The 20,183-nt window shown below is 45.1% G+C and overlaps 1 non-coding gene across 1 annotated transcript; it reads left to right on the forward strand.

The window, feature by feature from the left end:
* Positions 1 to 19,830: 19,830 nt before the first annotated feature.
* On the forward strand, positions 19,831 to 19,937 carry LOC126191734 (U6 spliceosomal RNA). Its single transcript, XR_007538454.1, has one exon. It is a non-coding gene; the product is annotated as a U6 spliceosomal RNA (small nuclear RNA).
* Positions 19,938 to 20,183: the final 246 nt, after the last annotated feature.

Genomic DNA, 20,183 nt, shown 5'->3' on the forward strand with positions numbered 1-20,183 from the left:
AAATTTCAACCTCGACTGACAAGGGAAAGGCCTCAGAGACGGCCAACGGATTCGGCTCAGATTTGGCAGGTCGCTTGTGTACAACCTAAAACCGAGGAATCTAAGATACTTTGGGTCTACACCCCCGCGTTTTTGAGAAAGTCACCTCTAAAGGTTATGACGAGTGATCGACTCAAAATTGGCGGGATCGATAGATAATTGTAAATAGAGCATTTTTCATCATCAGGTATGGGGTCCGAAAACGCATACCTTTCCAGAAATCGAGATAAGAAACTTTTACAACTGCCGCTTCTGTACCCACATTGTTAACGCCTATCGCCGACAGCGCTGATAGCGCAACAGCCTAGGTAACTGGCTGATAAACGGAAAACCCGGGATCGAATCTCAAAGAAACCTAGCAGACGTTATTCATTTCGTTTGAATTTTTCCATATCTCAATTGATAGGGATAGGAGGGTTAATAAGGTAAGTAAATCAATAAGGAATGATAATAATAAGGTAGGCAAACTAATTTTCCAAACGCCGTGAGTTAGTAAAGTATTAAACTTTTAAGCCTTGTCACATGAAAACAACTCCGAATAAAAGTGCTGCGACTTCCTCACGAGGGGAACCGTGCGACGCTTGTTTACAGCGAGGCACGGGATAGAATGCACGCGGGGAGAGTTACGTTGTCCCGGTTGCCTCTTCGCATATCATAGGGAAGCAACAGTGTAGCCGTCGAAAGATTGCATTCATTATATGCTCTTGGTGCCGTGAGTGTATTTGTTTCGAATGTTTATACGACAAGTACCATCCATCTAGTTGTTCGAAGAAAAGTGAGGACACGTAACAGTGACTGGAAGAGCCATTGTAAAGTGACCTGGAGTAACATTTTAGTTGTTTACTATCCCAAGAGGTTTGAGAAATTTATTTGCCTACCTTATTATCATTCCTTGTTGATTTACTACCTTATTAACCCTCCTATCCCCATCAATTGAGATATGGAAAAATACAAAACAAAAGAATAACATCCACTACGTTTCCTCGAGATTCGCAGCCATTTACCTTGGCCGTTGCGCTATCGGCGCTGTCGGCGAAAATCGTTGACCGTGTGGGTACAGAAGCTGCAGTTGTAAAAGTTTCTTACCTCGACTTCTGGAAAAGTATGCGTTTTCGGACCCCATACCTGGTGATGAAAAATTCTCTATTTACAATTATCTATCGATCCCGCCAACTTTGAGTCGATCGCTCGTCATTACCTTTAGGGGTGATTTTCTCAAAAACGTGGGGGTGTTGACCCAAAATATCTTAGATTCCTTCGTTTTAGGTTGTACACAAGCGACCTGCCAAATCTGAGCCGAATAGGTTGGCCGTGTCTTAGGCCTTCCCCTTGTGAGTCGTGTTCGACCACATCGGCAGAAGCAGGATGTTTTGCTGTTGCACGACAGTGCACGGCCACATGTCAGTCAAAAAACCATGGAAGCGATCACAAAAATCGGATGGGCAACACTGAAACACCCGCCTTACAGTTCTGACCTGGCTCCACGTGACTATCATCTCTTTGGGAAACTGAAAGACTCTCTTCATGGAACAAGGTTTGAAGATCATGACTCCCTTGTGCACGCTGCTAAACAGTAGCTCCAACAGGTTGGTCCAGAATTTTACCGTTCGGGTATACAGGCGGTGGTTGCAAAATGGCGTAAGGCAGTTAAAAGGGATGGAAATTATGTGGAGAAATGAAAATATTGTTCCTAAAGCATGTATCTACACAATGTAAAACTTTCAAACATGTAGAATAAAAGATGGATTCTTAAAAAATTAGTGTACATTTCTTTTGGAGTGACCCTCGTGTGTAGATGTAGAGTGTAGATGCTGACGAAAATAAGATAGCTACGACTAAGTTTCCGAAATGTTTACGATCCGAGAATGATATTTTCATCTCGTAAACATATCGGCAACTTATGCCTCGATTTATGCTGCCACTTCAAAACACTTTATGTTTTTGCGTCAAAGAGCACTTTGCACGAATCGCCACTTAATTCAGATGAAATGCACTTCTTACGCAATGCCTTCCGTAAAAAAAACGTGGCACTCATTGTGGAGTGAGAGTGAAAGGGTGAGCGTCCGCGAGTGACTCGCGGCTGGCTATTATGGCGACGCGCGAGTGGATACGAGGGGGCTCTGCCAAGTGCTGGACCAGTTCTTGTAAGAGGAGAAACCTCCGGTGTCCCTCACGGCCCGGCGAGATGCGCGCTTATAGTGGCTGCACGCTCGGCGAAAGTTGCTCCGATATGTGGGCGTAGAAACGCTACAAACTACGGTACGTGTTGCATTAATGAGGCCGAGGTACTGCGAGTAGTTGCGCAGATTAAACAGTGCAGCCACGGAAGAAAAAGTAGAAGTGTCAGAGACAGAACTAAATAAACACTTTTTATGTTAGCCATACTTATTTTTCTCGCAGCACTAGAGAGTGGACAGACTGGAAAGTTAATTTATACAGATACAGAATTAAACGGCTTTTCGTCTGAACTCTTTAGTAACGTACAAGGAGACAAAACGCTTTTGACGCTTCTAGTCAGCAATATACAGGGTGGTCCATTGATCGTGACCGGGCCAAATATCTCACGAAATAAGCGTCAAACGAAAAAACTACAAAGAACGAAATTTGTCTAGCTTGAAGGGGGAAACCAGATGGTGCTATGGTTGGCCGGCTAGATGGCGCTGCCATAGGTCAAACGGATATTAACTGCGTTTTTTTAAAAATAGGAACCCCTATTTCTTATTACATATTCGTGTAGTACGTAAAGAAATATGAATGTTTTAGTTGGAACACTTTTTTCGCTTTGTGATAGATGGCACTGTAAAAGTCACAAACATATGGCTCACAATTTTAGACGAACATTTGGTAACAGGTAGGTTTTTTGAATTAAAATATAGAACGTAGGTACGTTTGAACATTTTATTTCGGATGTTCCATTGTGATACATGTACATTTGTGAACTTATCATTTATGAGAACGCATGCTGTTACAGCACGATTACCTGTAAATACCACATTAATGCAATAAATGCTCAATGCATTTGGAAATACGTACAACGCAGTTCCTCTTAACGAGTAGTTCGCCTTCCGTAATGTTCGCACATGCATTGACAGTGCGCTGACGCATGTTGTCAGGCGTTGTCGGTCGATCACGATGGCAAATATCCTTCAACTTTCCCCACAGAAAGAAATCCGGGGACGTCAGATCCGGTGAACGTGCGGGCCATGATATGGTGCTTCGACGACCAATCCACCTGTCATGAAGTCAATACCGCTTCAACCGCACGAGAGCTATGTGCCGGACATCCATCATGTTATAAGTACATCGCCATTCTGTCATGCAGTTAAACATCTTGTAGTAACATCGGTAGAACATTACGTAGGAAATCAGCATACATTGCACCATTTAGATTGCCGTCGATAAAATGGGGGCCAATTATCCTTCCTCCCATAATGCCGCACCATACATTAACCCGCCAAGATCGCTGATGTTCCACTTGTCGTAGCCATCGTGGATTTTCCGTTGCCCAATAGTGCATATTATGCCGGTTTACGTTACCACTGTTGGTGAATGACGCTTCGTCGCTAAATAGAACGCGTACAAAAAATCTGTCATCGTCCCGTAATTTCTCTTGCGCTCAGTGGCAGAGCTGTACCCGACGCTCAAAGACGTCGCCATGCAATTCCTGGTGCAATCGATGTTAATGTCGCATTATCAACACCGAGGTTTTTGAGATTCCCGATTCTCGCGCAATTTGTCTGCTACTGATGTGCGGATTAGCCTCGACAGCAGCTAAAACACCTACTTGGGCATCATTATTTGTTGCAGGTCGTGGTTGAAGTTTCACATGTAGGTGAACACTTCCTGTTTCCTTAAATAACGTAACTATCCGGCGAACGGTCCGGACACTTGGATGATGTCGTCCAGGATACCGAGCATCATACATAGCACACGTCCGTTGGGCATTTTGATCACAATAGCATTCATCAACACGATATCGACCTTTTCCGCAATTGATAAACGGTCTATTTTAACACGGGTAATGTATACGAAGCAAATACCGTCCGCACTGGCGGAATGTTACGTGACTCCACGTACTTATACGTTTGTGACTATTACAGCGCCAACTATCACAAAGCGAAAAAAGTAGTCTAACTAAAACATTCATATTTCTTTACGTAATACACGAATATGTAATAAAAATGGGGGTTCCTATTTAAAAAAAAAAAAAACGAAGTGGATATGCGTTTGACGTATGGCAGCGCCATCTAGCGGGCTAACCATAGAGAAGTACTGGTGTTATCACAGAGGATTTCAACCGAAGCCAGCCAGACAGACCACTCATTACTCACAAAGCGACGGTGAAATTTCTCGCAAAATTCCTTGAATTCTCTAACGAGGCAGACTGAAAGTTGGACGAACGAAAACGGATATGGGTGAAGCAACGTCAACACCGTTCAGTAATGCCCTCCGCACACGGAGCGACTCAAAAGCGACTCGTTGCTGATGTGAGTTGGTAACTGGTCGTCAGCTTATCACTTCCTGTGTAGTGAAATAGGGCTCCAGAGTAATGCCACCTAAATTGAGAAGGCCTGTGCGCTGCTTGTGAACAGAATGTTGGGTATGCCAACAATAGTTATAACGAAAAGAAGTGACTAGTGTTGTGCTGAGCGTAGGAGCGAAATGCAGGAAGATCTGCAGCGGATAGGCACTTGGTGCAGGGAGTGGCAACTGATCCTTAACATAGTCAAATGTAATATATTGCGAATACCTAGAAAGAAGGATCCTTTATTGTATGATTATATGACAGCGGAACAAATACTGGTAGCAGTTACTTCTGTAAAATATCTGGGAGTATGCGTACGGAACGATTTGAAGTGGAATGATCATATAAAATTAATTGTTGGTAAGGCGGGTGCCATGTTGAGATTCATTGGGAGAGTCCTCAGAAAATGTAGTCCATCAACAAAGGAGGTGGCTTACAAAACATTCGTTCGACCTATACTTGAGTATTGCTCATCAGTGTGGGATCCGTACCACATAGGGTTGACAGAGGAGATAGAGAAGATCCAAAGAAGAGCGGCGCGTTTCGTCACAGGGTTATTTGGTAAGCGTGATAGCGTTACGGAGATGTTTAGCAAAGTCAAGTGGCAGACTCTGCAAGAGAGGCGCTCTGCATCGCGGTGTAGCTTGCTGTCCAGGTTTTGAGAGGGTGCGTTTCTGGATGAGGTATCGAATATATTGCTTCCCCCTACTTATACCTCCCGAGGAGATCACGAATGTAAAATTAGAGAGATTCGAGCGCGCTCGGAGGCTTTCCGGCAGTTGTTCTTTCCGCGAACCGTACGCGACTGGAACAGGAAAGGGAGGTAATGACAGTGGCACGTAAAGTGCCCTCCGCCACATACCGTTGTGTGGCTTGCGGAGTATAAATGTAGATGTAGATGCTACAGAGTGTAGCTGTTCTATAATGTTTTTAACTTTATTTCTCTGATACACAGTGTTCCTTTTGTTTGTGGAGGACAAAATGCCATATAGATGTGTGACCGGGTGTGAAGGCAATTTTCCCACTGGCCCGAAAGTGCAAGTTTTTTGGTTTCGAATTGAAGAAGAATTATTAGAAAAAATGGAAGTGGTATATCCCCAGTGAAAATTTCACAATCAACAAAACAATAGAAGTACGTCATTGAAATTCCTTTATGAGTAAGTATACCGTAGTATGAAGTTAATAACGTGAAGTGTAACCTCAAATTTACGCAACACCTAGCACTTACTATGTTAATGTTTTGGCAGTATGTTATTGGTTTACAGCACTGCATATGTGGGATTTATTACTATGTCAACTGAGGTGCTCATGAAAATCCAAAAAGGCATTGCGTTCAGCAATTTTAGATATTTGGGCTTGTTAGCTTTACAGTATGATTACCATAGAGTTGGATTCATCAACTGTAACTTTAAAACATTAAGGGAAAGTACTATCATCACTAATTTTATTAACAACTTAGAGCATTGGCATTCTAATTTCCACAGTTACACATTTTAGAACATTGTTGTGGAGCTCATGACAGTCCTCTCTCCTTGAGCTGTTCAGCATGTTTACCGAGTAATTAATGTCTGTAGCAGTAATTCTTCTCCAAGTGAATCTTTTACCAGGTGTAGAAGTATGCAACCAGAATTTGGTTGCAATAATTACATGTCTGAACCTGCGACCGCTACGGTCGCAGGTTCGAATCCTGCCTCGGGCATGGATGTGTGTTATGTCCTCAGGTTAGTTAGGTTTAAGTAGTTCTAGGGGACTGATGACCTCAGATGTTAAGTCCCATAGTGCTCAGAGCCATTTGAACCATTTTTGAAGTCCGATTTTGATTATAATTATTATTATTACTATGCACAACTAACTCTTTGCAATAACGATTAACGACAACACGGTTTCTAGTTAACAGTCTCTCTGCTTTCCAACGACGACTGCTTGGCCTGAAACTAATTGTTGCATGAGAATGGAAGTAAGCTCATACGAGTAAAAACATTTTACGCCTTAAGAAAAGATTAACAAAGCTAATACCTTTTTGTCAATTTTATGATTACATGTTTCTTTTCATTTTGCTACCATGAACAAATTTAAAATAACAAAACGTAGTCAGAGGAAGAAAGGTGATAGGAACTTGGGGTAGGAACCTGTCGCTATAGGACATACTAGTCAGTAATTATCAGTGGAGTTCGGATGCACAAGGCGACGGAAACCACTGTATTCAAGACACCTAATCTGTGTGCACAGGGTATGTGGCCTGCGGCTGAAAAAATGTCATTATACTCTATCCATTGGCAAAACTTTGAATTAGTCAGAATGGAGATTCGGGTGTCTGGGAGGGAGCTACGAAGGGGGGGAGGGGGGGGGGGAGTGATCATGAGGGCAAGACTGTATTACAAACGAAAGTGTGGCATTCTATGAGTCAGAGTGTGGAATGTCAGAAATGTGACAGTGGCGGGAAACCCAGAAAATCTGATGGCAATGTAAAGGCTCAGTCTAAAAGTAATACATAATATTAGAAGCCAAGATCGCTTGCTGTGAAACAGCTTATTTCATGACCAGTTTTGACTGTAACTAACTGTCATCCTCAGCTTCTAAGGTTTCCCATGAGTATAAATACACCTCAGTGTCGTCGAAATACTGAGAACATGTTGCAATTACAATAGTACAGCTCCACATTGGTTTGAAAGAAATATAAAACATGGTAAATGAAGGAAGTAATGGGCATCAGTGAAGTGAAATGGGGAGAGGCCATTCAAATAACGGTATAACAAGAATAGAATTCGTTATGAATCTAGTATGGTGCAATTAAGTGCCCAGTGTCGATTCGGCAGAATGACGGTATAGAGGGAGAAGTGCCCGTTAGTCAGGAGGACAGGCGCTATGGAGCAAGAATGTGTGTTCAAAGTGCCGGAGCAGTCATTCAGTACCCTGACACTGCAGAATATGCTAGCCATCACCTCTCAGTATGGAAGATGGGACACTTTACAGCAGCGACTAGGGGTCTGCAATAGCTGACTGGGCAGGAGAACCTGGTTGAGTGGTGGAATGTTAAGGCCGGATACTCCATTTTGTTAAAATGTCTGGGCTGTAGTGCTGGCAGGGGGAAAACACTGGTCAGCCTAGTTCCCATATGTACCACATAATTTAGATCTTCACATTCAGTTGTTCATCGTACCCAGCAGTAACCAGGTCTATGCTAGACTACATTAGATGATGATAACGAGATGCAGCACAAAATGAATCAGCCAGCTACTGGCCACACACTTTACCACCAGTAACTGCATATTTATGCCTCAACTTAAGGCTGAATGCAGTCAACTTGGTGCTTTCACGCTGCTTGGTGACTACCTTCAGTTGACGGCACCCTTCCCGGAGGGCCGTGAGTTCGAGCACGGGCCATATAGGTGCCCACCAACACTGCCGCTGTTCTTCAGCACGTACTGGCCTATATTACGGCTGACTATCATCTTCAGACATGCACAGACATCGCAGTTTAAACACCACGTGTCCCGAGGTGTGTATGCTGTGGCCAGGAGGCGGCCAAGTAGGGATGAGTGGCTGCTGTCATCCGTCGCTAATGCCACACCGCTCTTGTCGTGCCTCGCCGACCACTCTGATGCCAGTAGCTACTGCACTTGCTGCCTTACTGGGGACATAAACACTGACTGTGGCCCATCGTGTGCTCGTTGCCACCTATATCACAGAGGCAACAACCTTCTCTCCAGATACGATTCTCTTAAAAAATGGTTCAAATGGCTCTAAGCACTATGGGACTTAACATCTGAGGTCATCAGTCCCCTAGACTTAGAACTACTTCAACCTAACTAACCTAAGGACATCACACACATCCGTGCCCGAGGCAGAATTCGAACCTGCGACCGTAACAGCAGCGCGGTTCCGGCCTGAAGCGCCTAGAACCGCTCGGCCGCCGGCTACGATTCTCTCCCTGTAACTAACATGAGTAAAAGACTTCCTTAACCAGGGATGTTTTACAGAAGGCCCACCCCACGATTCCAGTCACCAGCTCCGCAGCCCAAGTCCCGGCAGGGAAACGGCAATCTATTCTAACATCCCAGAAACCAATTCACCCGCTACCATAGGGATCACATCTGAGTCCTTACATTCTGGCGCCAGAAGTAGTTGCTGCAATGTCGTCAACTGCCATACGTAAAGAAGAAGTGATTTCTGACACACCTACGTTCTCATGTTGGAAGTTTTTCCAGGTCTGAGGCTGCCATTCTTGGAGAGGAACCGAGAGAGGTAACACAGCGGTTAGCACACTGGATTCGCTTCGGGCAACGACGTTTCAAAGCTATGCCCCACAATCCTTATTTAGGTTTTCCGTGATTTCCCTAAACTGCTTAAAGTAAATGCCGGAATGGTTCCCTTGACAAGAGCTCGGCCGATTTTCCTTTCAATCCTTCCTTATCCGAGCTTGTGCTCCGTCTCTAACGACCTCGACGGACGTTAAACGCCAGCCGCTGTGACCGAGCGGTTCTAGGCGCTTCAGTCCGGAACCGCGCGACTGCTACGGTCGCAGGTTCGAATCCTACCTCGGGCATGGATGTGCGTGATGTCCCTAGGCTAGTTAGGTTTAAGTAATTCTAAGTTCTATGGGACTGATGACCTCAGATGTTAAGTTCCATAGTGCTCAGAGCCATTTGGGACGTTAAAAACTAATCTCCTCCCTTGTGGAGAGGAAGCTCCAGCCGCAACGTAATCACCAGCTCTGATTTGCAGCTTTGACAATGTGAGTGTGGCGAATTGACTTGACTGTCATGATCTACAAGTGCGGTTTGTGAAGGCAGAAGGACTTGCGGTTTAGTCTCAGTTGAGGGGCAATAATAGGGAAGGCGATAATAGTATATGACCAGTAAGATGGAAGCAATGTAATCCGTCAGATCATGTGCTGACTTGTACTTAGCCAGTCTCTGTTAGTTGTTGTGCGCATGAACTGAGAGCAGTTACATGTGATTGGACGTTCAGCACTTGTATGGAATATCGTTCGAAATTATTTGCTGAGTGCCAGTTTCATGACATCAGATTCAATGGGCATAGATGTATTACCCGTTTATGATATGATGGAATCGCAAAAAATTTCACATGTCGCAATAGGGTAATACATCTACACCCATTGCATCTGATGTCATGAAATTCCCATTCAACAAATAATTTCTTTGGAATAACTGAAAAATTTCCAGTTGTTATGTTCCAATCAATGTCTGTAGTGGCTTCCCTTGTTTACTGGTTTTGTGTGTATTTTGTTTGTATGGGCAGTGTGAGGATAGCAAATTCAGACAGTCTGAGAACAGTAAGAAATGTATGTTAGTCTCAGCCGTTTGGAATAGGCCATGTGTTTTGTGGTGAACAAGGAAGGAGACGTATTGTTATGAAGGATGTAAAGCAGAACGCGTGAGCAGCCATTCAAGCGGAAAGGTTATGTTACAGTAAGAAGTGTTATGTTAGTAGTATATTTAAGATTCTCTTCGTTATTATGTTTTGTTGTATTCTCGTTTGCTGTAATTTATATAACTGATAGCGGGTCAGCCATTTCATTTTCGACACCGCAGCTTACGTATTTCGGTTGCAAGAAAGCACTGCAAATACTTAGAAAAAATTTAAGGCTATGAAAGCAGACAGTGTAAAGATGTCTCTAGAAGAGTTGAGATGGAAAAGGACTTACGTTTGCGTGGTAGAGTTAATCCAAAGTATGAGGAGAAAAGGCAGCAAGAAATTAATGATGATTGGGTTAAAAAGAGCGGCCTTAGTAGTCGTCCGCCCATAGATTGTATTAGGCTTGTGCAAAATTTTGAGAGATCAAAAAAGAGGGAGCTTGCGAGGAAGCAGAAAGTAAGGGAAAAGAAGTCAACAGTGTAACTATAACTGATGAATAAGGTGGTAACATTCTAGAAGCTCAGGACGATAAAGTGGGCTTGTCAGCTCCAGTATCTTATGATAATGTAGGGTCTGAATAATCAGTTGTATCAGGAGAAGTGAGTTTGTGCTGTGCTGAAGTAAATGAGTATGTGTACAACAACATGGGCGATACTGATTTAGGTGCAGCAGTACCTATCCCATTAGGTAATAATGGGTGTTCAGTGGAGGACGTGAAACCTGGGTAAAATGCTTAGGGAAGTACATGTGCCAATGACTATTCATCGCGGTACTGAGGATAAGTGAAATCGTCGTGTGAAATTTGTTCTTCGGTATCGCGTCTGTGCACATTGGCAAGACATTGTTTCAGCTGAGAGAGATTCCTACCAATGATACACGGTCGCAAGGTTTTTCTCTCATTAGGATATAACGAGCTAAACTGCAAGCGAAAGAATTAAGATTCAATTCACGCGATGAAGTGCCGCAGGAAATATAGGAGTAGTTTTGGATGAGTGAGGATACGAAGACACATAGCACAACAAGCAGTAGTCAATCTGCAATTAGCATTGGACTACGAGAAATAAGTGGCACTACTGATCAATATCTTGTGTGAGGTAGCGGCATTAGCGGTTTTTGTGTGAGAATAGTTCTAAAGATTTATTTTATGTCTTTTCTTCAGTTGCAAAGATGAACTTCCATATGATATACCGAAGGAGCAAGTTAAGTAACTACCAGATAAACAAGAAGGAAAATCGAGTACGACATACACACATCAACAAAAGTTTTGCATCACCTCTGTTCAGAGAGTTCCGGAACCTGTACAGAAAATTCGAATAGAGATCAACAGAAACTTCATTTCCGCCCTTTTTGTTGCTCATGAAAACCACACAGGGCGTGTAGTACCACCACACGGCGAGACCTTCAGAGGTGGTGGTTCAGATTGCTGTACACACCGGTACCTCTAATACCCAGTAGCATGTCCTCTTGCATTGATGCATGGCTGTATTCGTCGTGGCATACTATCCGCAAGTTCATCAAGGCACTGTTGGTCCAGATTGTCCCTCTCCTCAACGGCGATTTGGTGTAGATCCCTCAGAGTGGTTGGTGGGTCACGTCGTTCATATACAGCCCTTTTCAATTTATCCCAGGCATGTTCGATACGTTTCACGTCTGGAGAACATGCTGGTCACTCTAGTCGAGCGATGACGTTATTCTGAAGGAAGTCAGTCACAAGACGTGCACGATAGGAGCCATGAAGACGAATGCCTCGCCAATAGCCGGCCGAAGTGGCCGTGCGGTTAAAGGCGCTGCAGTCTGGAACCGCAAGACCGCTACGGTCGCAGGTTCGAATCCTGCCTAGGGCATGGATGTTTGTGATGTCCTTAGGTTGGTTAGGTTTAACTAGTTCTAAGTTCTAGGGGACTAATGACCTCAGAAGTTGAGTCCCATAGTGCTCAGAGCCATTTTTGAACCTCGCCAATATGCCGCCAATATGTTTGCACTATCGGTTGGAGGATGGCATTGACGTATCGTACAGCCGTTACGGCGCCTTCCATGACCACCAGCAGCGTACGTTGGCCCTGCTTAATGTCACCCCAAAACAGCAGGAAAATCCTGAGCGGTCAATTCGGCATGTTGTTGGGCCCCGTGTGTACCCCGCTGCATGGTGTCGTGGTTGCAAAGATGGACCTCCCCGTGTACGTCGGGAGTGAAGTTGCGCATCATGCAGCCTATTGCGCACAGTTTGAGTCGTAACACGGCGTCCTCTGGGTGCACGAAAAGCATTATTCAACATCGTGGCGTTGCTGTCAGCGTTCCTCCGAGCCATAATCCGTAGGTAGCGGTCATCCACTGCAGTAGTAGTCCTTGGGCGGCCTGAGCGAGGCATGTCATCGACAGTTCCTGTCTCTCTGTATCTCCTCCATGTCCGAACAACATCGCTTTAATTCACTCCGAAACGCCTGGACACTTACCTTGTTGAGAGCCCTTCCTGGAACAAAGTGACAATGCGGTCGCGATCGAACCGCGGTTTTCACCGTCTAGGCATGATTGAACTACAGACAACTCAAGCCGTGTACCTCCTTCCTGCTGGAATGACTGGCATTGATCGGCTATCGGCCCCTCTCCGTCTAATAGGCGCTGCTCATGCATCGTTGTTTACATCTTTGGGCGGGTTTAGTGACATCTCTGAACAGTCAAAGGAACTGTGTCTGTGAAACAAGATCTACAGTTAAAGTATATCTTCAGGAGTTCTGGGAACCGGGGTGATGCAAAACTTTTTTGGTGTGTGCAAAATTGAGGGAAACAACTTTCTGTCCAATAACTTGTTAAGGAATTTGCTGGGTATAGAAAGTTTCGTAATGTTATTTTACTAGTTACTTGATGATTCACAATAACGCTTAAGTTAGTCCATAGCCAATGAAGCACGTGGTTTCACGAAATTAGAGTAAGGGGAGGTGGAGAATTCTTTTATGTCAGCCGATGAAACGTTTAAAATTTATTTAGTCCAGGACTGCAAACAGGTCCCTAATATGGGAGACCAGATTTCATGAAAGAAAGAAGGATTGTTGCGCCTCCTCCAGCATGTCAGGCGTTTCACGCCATGCACGCCAATGGACATTTGTCTGATGGAGCATACGACGTCATTCATCTAGAAAGGCCATCTGTCGCCAGTCAGTGGATGTCCTGTTGTAGCGAAGCCTTCGCCATCAGTGAACGGCAGTCAGCATGGGTGCGTGAACAAGGTACTTGCTGCGGTGACTCATACGCAGCAATGTTCGCTGAACGGTCGTAGAGGAGGTACTGTTGGTAGCCCCTTGGTTTACCAGGGCGGTCAGTTCCTCGGCATTCCTCAACAGTTGCACGTGTGTTTGGCCATACGCTTCTCCGCAGCCGTCTTTCAGCCCTCTCATCTGGTGCTTACAATGCGCTACAGTTGCCTCAGCGCGAGTTTTGGATAGCACCGTTTCCCCTGGCACAGTATACTTTAAACACGGCGGCGTGCGAACTGTTTACAAATTAGCCGTTTCGGAAATGCTTCCATGATTGGCCCGAAAGCCAATGATCATGTCCATATGGACGTCAGATAAATCGCTCCATTTCCGCATCACGAAGACTGCACTGTTTGCGCGTTCCTCGGACACGCTTTATAAACCCTCCACTGCTAGTGCTGCCACCAGCCGTCTATGAATGGTTATTGCACGTTGACGTCGAACATAGGAGATGCTCACATTAATGTGACTACCTTCTATGATCAGTACTGTGCGGTTTCTTTACCATGATCGAATGGTGTCGCAAACGCCAATGGGTAACTCGAGTGAAAATGTGAGGACCCTGAGTGAAATATAGATCGACGTAGCGACCGTTTAATAAAATGAAGACATAATAAACCCTTTGTTAATTGCACACTATTTAATTTCAGGAAGAGTCCATCATAGTATTTTGAGAGCGGCAGAAGAAGAAGACTGAGAAGACGTGTCACATAGGCAAACACTTGTGGAAATTATTACACTGATACAGTGTCGTGTCCTGACATAGGTCGGAGAGGAAAAAAAGGGTTCACTGGTCAGTCTGCATTCCCGAGCGGCACAGAGCAGAAGGCAGAAGAACAATTCACGGAGAAAGCATTTGATTGTTTTCTTCTATCTGAGCCAACACTGGTACACGCATTTACTAGAAATGCAGGTGGTGAGACGCGGTAGGGAACTGTTGTGGGACTCTTGGACAAACAGGGTTTTGAAATAGTTGTCTATTCCAGAGAGGACTAACTAATACACTGGAGACTAGTTCTAGGGTTAGAAAAAGCATGAATAACACTGTTACAACAGAAACCAGTGCAGAACTCCCAGGAGTGGATGATAACCACAGTAGCAAACACTAGCAGCATCTTAAGGCAACAACTTAGTTGCAAAACAAAACATACTGAATGTTACACTGTTCACTGAGGCACTCCAAGAGAGAGAGAGCAAACTTACGCGGAGCTGGACCGAGGCTGGAGTCGACGGACGCGGATTCGAAGCCCAGATCGTCTGACTGAGAGCTCCGCCAAAATGCGGAATCTAGGGGCTTTAAAGAGTCGCGTGAGGGCACTGTTTTTCCCATTTAAAGCCACCCAGCCAATCCCGCAGATCTGTTGCAGGCGCCTGCCAATCACGGTTTAGTTAGGTCCCCTCTACTGCTCTCTGTTAATGCAGTTGCACCAAGTCCGTATTTGGTAACAAAATTGTTCAGCTGAAAGCTAAACGTAACTGCTTGCAACATTATTGTTCATTTAGCCCCGCTCCTCGGGCTCCCCAGAGTAGGCACTGCTAGGTCAACAGTTTTTGGCATTTTCGCTCTCTTTCTAACCCTTGTGAGCCTACTGACATTGCTGTTCTCAGGGCTGGTATCAAGCTGGCTTTATACTCTACTACGTGCCTGTTGGTTAAAAGTTCTACGGTGGCAATCTACTAAAGCGTCTAGACGACATACGAAGTTACATGTTAATTCATTGAAGAGTAACTAACGCCCTGGGACCGCGTCTGGGGGCGTCTGCATTTTCGCAAGGCTCTCCTCTCACGGTTTACTTCATGGAACAATACCTCTCCTAGTTTCATCTGTCCTCAGCATCGTCTCTGCTTCCGCGCCTTGGAACGCCTATCCTCCTTTCTCACAGCTTCAAGATAGCACTACAGTAGCAAGAAATAATCAATATATTACAACATGTACATTAGCGATAAGTTTTCCGAGAAGTGCTGTCTACTTATAGTCCTATAGTGAATCAATACGGCAGAAAACAACAGGTTAAGTAAATGAAATTTATAAAATCGTGAAACCACTGGGCAACTTAACAAATGTTCATAAAATCGTGAAACCACCGGGTTGCTTACGCCGTCTAAGTGTGGTTGGGAGCATGAATTGTCGTCAGATCAGGTATGCACGCATGCATCTTTGTGAACACGGCCATCATCTTCTTGTAACACGGAAGTGTCCACAGCTTATTCATCATGAAGATGCAGAACGAAGCGAAACACTTGATAACTTCATTCATCTTGGTTTTCTTGTTAGACTTCTCTTCCAGACGCCCTGCCACTACTGTAAGACGTCGGCTGCCATATTTCGCAGCGTTAGCGTGTTGAATGAGTAGTCTTGCACCCGGAATGCACTTTGTTGCTCCCCCTCTGCGACGTCATTCTGCTGAATCGACGCTGCACAGTTCATTACACCACACAGTCACCATTAGCACGTCTGAAAACGTCTGCACACTTAACTCGCTGCACTGTACTCTGACTTGCACCAACATACCTCTGCGTATGTGGACTGCTGCCAGCGCCACCGTGCGACGACCGCAGGTCTAATGCACCGCATGGTCATATCCCGAGGTGATTTAAACCCGCAAACCGACCACCAGAGCGTTGATTCACTATGCATCAGCATTATCCTTAATTTATGAGCATGAGTACAGGGCTATTACAAATGATTGAAGCGATTTCATAAATTCAATGTAGCTCCATTCATTGACATATGGTCACGACACACTACAGATACGTAGAAAAACTCATAAAGTTTTGTTCGGCTGAAGCCGCACTTCAGGTTTCTGCCGCCAGAGCGCTCGAGAGCGCAGTGAGACAAAATGGCGACAGGAGCCGAGAAAGCGTATGTCGTGCTTGAAGTGCACTCACATCAGTCAGTCATAACAGTGCAACGACACTTCAGGACGAAGTTCAAAAAAGATCCACCAACTGCTAACTCCATTCGGCGATGGTATGCGCAGTTTAAAGCTTCTGGATGCCTCTGTAAGGGGAAATCAACGGGTCGGCCTGCAGTGAGCGAAGAAACGGTTGAACGCGTGCGAGCAAGTTTCACGCGTAGCCCGCGGAAGTCGACGAATAAAGCAAGCAGGGAGCTAAACGTACCACAGCCGACGGTTTGGAAAATCTTACGGAAAAGGCTAAAGCAGAAGCCTTACCAATTGCTACAAGCCCTGACACCCGATGACAAAGTCAAACGCTTTGAATTTTCGGCGCGGTTGCAACAGCTCATGGAAGAGGATGCGTTCAGTGCGAAACTTGTTTTCAGTGATGAAGCAACATTTTTTCTTAATGGTGAAGTGAACAGACACAATGTGCGAATCTGGGCGGTAGAAAATCCTCACGCATTCGTGCAGCAAATTCGCAATTCACCAAAAGTTAACGTGTTTTGTGCAATCTCACGGTTTAAACTTTACGGCCCATTTTTCTTCTGCGAAAAAAACGTTACAGGACACGTGTATCTGGACATGCTGGAAAATTGGCTCATGCCACAACTGGAGACCGACAGCGCCGACTTCATCTTTCAACAGGATGGTGCTCCACCGCACTTCCATCATGATGTTCGGCATTTCTTAAACAGGAGATTGGAAAACCGATGGATCGGTCGTGGTGGAGATCATGATCAGCAATTCATGTCATGGCCTCCACGCTCTCCCGACTTAACCCCATGCGATTTCTTTCTGTGGGGTTATGTGAAAGATTCAGTGTTTAAACCTCCTCTACCAAGAAACGTGCCAGAACTGCGAGCTCGCATCAACGATGCTTTCGAACTCATTGATGGGGACATGCTGCGCCGAGTGTGGGAGGAACTTGATTATCGGCTTGATGTCTGCCGAATCACGAAAGGGGCACATATCGAACATTTTTGAATGCCTAAAAAAAACTTTTTGAGTTTTTGTATGTGTGTGCAAAGTATTGTGAAAATATCTCAAATAATAAAGTTATTGTAGAGCTGTGAAATCGCTTCAATCATTTGTAATAACCCTGTATAGATTGTCACAATCCAGCGCAAACTAGACCGTGTCGTAAGTTACACTGCAGTCTATGACGACAACCAGGTCTTTTCTTTCACATTCGCCGGCTTCGCCAACTCGCAAACAGACTACTTGGATAAACGGTACTCATCGCAATAAGATTCCCACGCTCTTTAGAATTGTCTCTCCTCAGAAGTCACTCCGCACAGGTTTTCCAACGTCTTCCCGCGCCACCTGTGATCTTATGCCCAGCAGAAGTGCATGAAAATAACATTCGATACATAGTAGCTGCATCGACATATGGAAACTTTGCAACTGACCCGCTAAATGTCTAGGATTATTTGAAACAGTGGGTGAAATGTAGTGATGAATATAAACGCGATTTGAGAACTCTTTAAGATCTAGTCATCGATGACTGGTTTCGTCTGGATTTGGCGTACCTCAAGGAAAGTGTTGACGCCCTTCCCCGCCAAATTAGGGCCACTTTCGAGGACAGATGCGGTATTACACGATATTAGAGTGATGTTTGGTTACGTACGAGTGCAAAAGGCATCTACATTGTACCAGGCGCCTAATATTTTCTACACCTACATGACTGCTCTGCAACTGACAATTAAGAGCCTAGCAGAGGGTTTATCGATCCACCTTCAAGGTATTTCTCTGCTGTTCCATTCTCTAACAGCAAGGGGGGAAAATGAACACTACATTTTTCCTTTGAAGCTTAATTCAAATGGCTCTAAGCACTATGGGATTAACATCTGACGTCATCACTCCCATAGACTTAGAAGAAACCTAACTAACCTAAGGATATCACACACATCCATGCCCGAGGCAGCATTCGAACCTGCGGCCGTAGCAGCAGCGCGGTTCCGGATTGAAGCGCCTAGAACCACTCGGTCACAACGGCTGGCCCTTGAAAGATCTGATTTGTTATATTTTATTGCGATAATCACTTCTCCCTTTGTAGGTGAGCATCGAAAAAATATTTTCGCTCTCATAGGAGAAAATTGGTGATCGAAATTTCGTAAAATGGTGTTGCCCCAACGAAAAATGTCTTTGTTTTAATGATTACCGCTTCAACTTGCGTATCATATTCGTGAAACTCTCTCCTCTATTGCGTGATAAATTTTTAGGTGTCATCCGTCCGTCCTATATGATAGGAATCCCATACCAGAATGGAGAAACCTAGAAGAGGACAGACAAGGGTCGTGTTGTAGATCTGTTGCAACTTCTAAGTGTTCTGTCATTAAAACGCAATTTTTGTTTTCCTTTCCGCACAACATTACCTGCTTGATCTTTGCAATTTATGTTACTCGTAACTGTAATCCATAAGCATTTAAACGGACAGCTTTTATGTTTGTGTGATTTATTCGGTAACCGGAATTTAACCGATGACTTCACACTTTCCACTATTTAGACGCAAATGCCAGTTTTCAGACTATTCAGGTATCTTGTCTAATTCATTTTGCAGTTGGTTTATGGTTATCTTACATGATGGAAGATGACAGAATTATCTGCAATCAATCTGAGATGGCTGCTCAGACTCTACATTGTTTCTACAGATTAGAAACAACAGAATGCCTGCCACACTTCTTTGGGGAACTGTTTCAGTCGGTGACTCTCCGTCAATTAGTACGAACTGTGACGTTCTTCATTGCAAACCACGAATCCATTAGCACAACTGAGACCGCATAGTCACACAGTTTGATTAGTAGTCGGTTGTGAGGAACGATGTTAAAAGCTTCCTGGAAATCTAGAAATATGGAATCAATTTGACATCCCCGGTCCATAGCACTCACTACTTCGTCTAAATAAGGAGCTAGTTGTGTTCCACGAAATTACCTGTATCAGTACTGACTGTCTATCAATAGATCGTTTCCTTCGAGGTAATTCGTAACGTTCGAACACAGTTGCAAACTCGCATTGCTGCTATGGGTCTGCAATTCACCGAATTACTCCCATTTCTTTTCTTCGGTAATGCAGTGACCTGTGCATATTTCCAGTCTTTAGGTACGCGTCTGTCGTCGAGCGAGCGGTTGTGTAAGATTTCTGGTACGGAGCTAATGAATTAGCATCTCTGAAACTCCGTGTTTATGTTACTCCGTGTACGTATCCTTGTTAGTGCAGCAGGTTTCACAGACGTGGCGTCGCACCTTAATGTTCGCCGTCGCTCGCCGTGCGGGACAGAGGTTGCGGCCCGCGGCCTGGTCCAGCTGGGACGTAACACCCGCCGCGCTGGCCGGTCGCTTTCTCCCGCGGCGTCGCAGCCCCTCGCGGCTTTCCCGGGCGCCCGCGCCTCGGACGCACGCCGCCTTCTCTTCCGCTCTCCGGACACGCGCCTCTGCCGGCTTTCGTCGTCAACCGGCCTGACGGCGTGCCTCGCCATCTCCTTTCTAGGTGTTTCGGCGCACCGATCCGCGACGGTATGTGGTGGTGAATCAGAGCTACCTGCTCAGTTGCGCAACGATCTCTGACGTGTCGTCACGCAGGGTTCTGGATGCAAAAATCGATGCACGTCTCCTTACCTCGTCTTCTCTTTTCTTTTAGTGTTCAACCCTGAGGCTGGTTTGCAGCAGAGCGCCATTTCTCTCTTCTGTCTGCCTTCCTCTTCATTTCCACATCCTCCCCCGGTAGCTGAGTGGTCGTACTCACTTCGCCGGTGCATATACTAAAATTGGAATGATACAGAGAAGATTAGCATGGCCCCTGCGCAAGGATGACACGCAAAATCGTGAAGCGTTCCACATTTCCGCCGGCATGGTAGCTCAGCGTGTTCGGTCAGAGGGTTAGCTGCCCTCTGCAATAAGAAAAACTGAGTTAACGATCAACAACGAACTTAAAATTGATGTCTTATGACGTCCGCCCCGAACAGATGCAACGAACAAAAGCGAACAAAAACAAACGCGGATTTTTCTCCGCTCAGGGACTGGGTGTCGTGTTTTCGGTCAGAGAGCTGGTTGGCCTCTGTAATAAAAACTGAGGGAAAGGATCAACAAC

This window comes from Schistocerca nitens, chromosome 6, assembly GCF_023898315.1.
Source record: "Schistocerca nitens isolate TAMUIC-IGC-003100 chromosome 6, iqSchNite1.1, whole genome shotgun sequence".
NCBI lineage: Eukaryota > Metazoa > Arthropoda > Insecta > Orthoptera > Acrididae > Schistocerca > Schistocerca nitens.